The sequence below is a fragment of the Ovis aries genome, chromosome 8 (assembly GCF_016772045.2).
Source record: "Ovis aries strain OAR_USU_Benz2616 breed Rambouillet chromosome 8, ARS-UI_Ramb_v3.0, whole genome shotgun sequence".
Lineage (NCBI taxonomy): Eukaryota > Metazoa > Chordata > Mammalia > Artiodactyla > Bovidae > Ovis > Ovis aries.
In genome coordinates, this window is record NC_056061.1 from 78,980,418 (window position 1) to 78,984,645 (window position 4,228).

General features: G+C 42.8%; 1 pseudogene; it reads right to left on the reverse strand.

The window, feature by feature from the left end:
• Nucleotides 1-406: 406 nt before the first annotated feature.
• LOC101107530 (large ribosomal subunit protein eL15-like) lies at nucleotides 407-2,698 on the reverse strand (annotated as a pseudogene).
• Nucleotides 2,699-4,228: the final 1,530 nt, after the last annotated feature.

Below are 4,228 nucleotides of genomic sequence, written 5' to 3' on the forward strand. Positions count from 1 at the left end.
AAAGGCTCTGGCATAGTCAATAAAGCAGAAATAGATGTTGTTCTGGAACTCTCTTGCTTTTTTGATGATCCAGTGGATGTTGGCAATTCAATCTTTGGTTCCTCTGCCTTTTCTAAAACCAGCTTGAACATCTGGAAGTTCACAGTTCACATATTGCTGAAGCCTGGCTTGCAGAATTTTAAGCATTATTTTACTAGCATGTGAGATGAGTGCAATTGTGCAGTAGTTTGAGCATTCTTTGGCATTGCCTTTCTTTGGGATTGGAATGAAGACTGACCTTTTCCAGTCCTGCAGCCACTGCTGAGTTTTCCAAATTTGCTGGCATATTGAGTGCAGCACTTTCTTTCTTTTTTTTTTTTAACGTCCTAAATTGTTTATTAGGTAAGAACTTTACGAACCACCTACATTAGCAGTAGCGGCGGAGCTGGAGATTATTGCACCTTCTCCACGCTGCACGACGAGAGCCACCCACAGTGCGGTGGCACTTGTGGCCCTTGCCCAGGCCACGGCTCTTTGTGCCCGCAGATGCCAGCCTCCGCCTCTCCCTGCGCTTGTGGACTGGTTTGGTGATCCATTGGGTGTCAGGGTTTCTTCGGATAGTTTTATGGGATGGATCAATGAGGATAACCTCAAAGAATTTGTACACAGAATCTTCACCAACCCAGTAGGAATTCAGGACCCTCAGGGCCCCACAGTGGCGGCCAGCGCGCTCCTCTGCAACTGACTGCAGGCTTCGAGCAAACTTGAGCTGATTGACACCATGGTGGACAGGCTTGCAGTAGGTGGCACCCTTAGGAACTGGGCGTTTGCAGCCCCCACGGCGCACACGGATCCGGCATATGACATAGCCTTGTTTGGCCTTGTAACCCAGTCTGCGCGCCTTGTCGGGCCGGGTGGAGCGTGGGGCGCGGTGCAGCGCCGAGAGCTGGCGGTACTGTCAGCAGCGCACCCGCAGCAGGAAGCGCATCACATCCGACTGCTTCTTCCTCCACAGCTCCTGGATGTACTTGTGGGCGCCCTTTTCAGCTCACCCTGATGGCTGCTGCCTGACGGAAAGGAATGAATCTTTTGAGTGCAGCACTTTCACAGCATCATCTTTCAGGATTTGAAATGGCTCAACTGGAATTCCATCATCTTCACTAGCTTTGTTCATAGTGATGCTTTCTAAGGCCCACTTGACTTCACATTCCAGGAATGCAAAATTAGGAAGTCAAGAAACACCTGGAGTAACAGGCAAATCTGGCCTTGGAATGCAGAATGAAGCAGGGCAAAGACTAATAGAGTTTTGCCAAGAAAATGCACTGCTCATAGCAAACACCCTCTGCCCACAACACAAGAGAAGACTCTACACATGGACATCACCAGATGGTCAACACCAAAATCAGATTGATTATATTCTTTGCAGCCAAAGATGGAGAAGCTCTATACAGTCAGCAAAACCAAGACCAGGAGCTGACTGTGGCTCAGATCATGAACTCCTTATTGCCAAATTCAGACTTAAATTGAAGAAAGTGGGGGAAACCACTGGACCATTCAGGTATGACCTAAATAAAATCCCTTATGATTATACAGTGGAAGTGAGAAATAGATTTAAGGGACTAGATTTAAGGGGCCTGATGAACTATGGACTGAGGTTTGTGACGTTGTACAGGAGACAGGGATCAAGACCATCCCCATGGAAAAGAAATGCAAAAAAGCAAAATGGCTGTCTGAGGAGGCCTTACAAATAGCTGTGAAAAGAAGAGAGGTGAAGAGCAAAGGAGAAAAGGAAAGATATAAGCATCTGAATGCAGAGTTTCAAAGAATAGCAAGAAAGCCTTCCTCAATGATCAATGCAAAGAAATAGAGGAAAACAACAGAATGGGAAAGACTAGAGATCTCTTTAAGAAAGTTAGAGATACCAAGGGAACATTTCATGCAAAGATGGGCTCAATAAAGGACAGAAATGGCATGGACCTAACAGAAGCAGGAGATATTAAGAAGAGGTTGCAAGAATACACAGAAGAACTGTACAAAAAGATCTTCAAGACCAAGATAATCACAATGGTGAGATCACTCAATACGGATAATAATCATAATAAAAAAACAATTACAAGAAAATGTAGCAAATATATATACAAATTCAGTATTCTTGTAAGAGAAACAAAAATGAAAGAATGAAAACAAAAAATTAACAATAATAAAATATTTTCACAAAATGAAAAAATTGAAGAAGGATATTAAGTCCAATATTCTTGCACCCATTTTGCTGAAAATTAAGTTAGACTAAACTGTTATAAATTTACAATGACAAGACCAGCAGTCTTCAACAGGAGGTGATTTTCACCCCCAGAGGACATTTGGTAAAACCTGGAGATATTTGTGATCATCGTGGTTAAGGGGGTGCCGTGGCGCCCGGCAGGTTGGACCAAGGGAGCTGCTGAACACCTGACAATGCACAGAGCAGCCCCCGGCAACACTGAATTAGTTATCCACTCAAAACGTCAGTGGTGCTCAGGCTGAGAAACTGAACTACACTAAAATAAAGGCTATATTTCTCATTTCATACTTAATAAATCCTTCTGTCTTCCCAATAATTTCATAGCTATTATTTTATACATGTATCTGGACTGGGTGAACTCACAACAGTTGCTACCAAGATTCTGGCAAACTCTAATAAGCAGCACCCTTTATAGGGTGCTGTCTCAACCAAAGCCATCTCTGCTAGGGAACGCCATGTATTTCACTTGTATCAGGAATCTGCTTCTCACATAAATCTGTGCATTATTCAGATAGGCACAGTCAGATTTGTTAGGCACCAAGAACTAGCAGATGAAGCTTAGATACTTGTGAAGTGACCATCAAGGAGCCAACCCAAAAACATGGGATGTGAAGAATGCAGAAAATAACCATATAGATATTAGGTTAAGTAAGAATGCATTAATGCAGTACAGGAATGAACATACACGGAGGGACTCCCCTGGTGGTCGAGTGGTTAAGAATCCACCTTGCAATGCAAGAAGGCAATTTCGACCCCTGGTTAGGGAACTAAGATCCCACATGCTGCGGAGCAACTAAGCTTAGGCACTGCAACTACTGAGCCTGCTTGCCACAACTAGAGAGTTTGTGCATCACAACAAAGATTCCGCAGGCTGCAACTAAGACCCAATGCAGCCGAATAAATATATAAATTAAAATATACATATGTATATGTACACCGAATCAAAATCAGAGGAGCGGGAGCTTACAAATTTAGCCTAGTTGAGCAGAATAATCAGGAAATTAAAAGTTTACTAAAAATAGATGGCTCCAAATCCCATACAGGAATGACAGGGCAGAAAGAAGCACAATCAAGCATAGCACAGGCAAAAGGCAAGTTCAGACTGCTTGCCTGAGAGCTAGAGATTCTGCCTCAGAGTTAAGCAACCCTGGACTGAAGAGCCAGGCCCAGCTTAAGTGTGACCAAGGACAGGAGTGAAACATAAGGTGTATGGTTATGCACGAACAATGTTAAGCATAAAGATAAGAAGATGTAGTCAAAATTGATAGAATAATCTAGAATTTTTTAAGCAATTTTTTATTTATTTATTTTTGTTTTTGTCTGTGCTGGGTCTTTGTTGCTGGGTAGGCTTTTCTCTAGTTGCAGTGAGTGGGGGCTACTTTCTAGTTGTGGTGTGAGGGCTTCTCTCATTGTGGAGCATGGGATCCAGGGCTCATGGGCTCAGTAGTTGCAGTTCAAGAGCTCCAGAGCACAAATTCAATAGGTGTGACACCCAGGCTTGGCCGCTCTGCAGCACGCGGGATTTTCTTGGACCTGGATCGAACCCTAGCTTCCCACATTGACAGATAGATTCTTTACCACTGAGCCAGCAGGGAAGCCCAATCTAGACTTTTTAACAAGTCTTCAATGAGCTGATCATGATTGCAATTACATTATCATATTGTCTAATGAAACTTCAGAATCACCCAATAAAAGGAAAATTAAAGAATGCTTAGCAACTTTCCCAAAATAAGCCTTTGATTCATACAGTGATGATGATGATGATTAGCAATACATAAAACATGTGCTTCGATGGGCCAAGAATAAGATATTATTTTTACTTTCTCATTTAATACTCACAGTAGTCTTATGATGTGGATACTATCAGTAACTTCAACTTGCAGGTTAAAAAACTTGATAAGAAACAGGTAAGTAATTAGGTCTAAGTTGTGTGGGCTTCCTGGTAGCTCAGACGGTTAAGAATCTGCC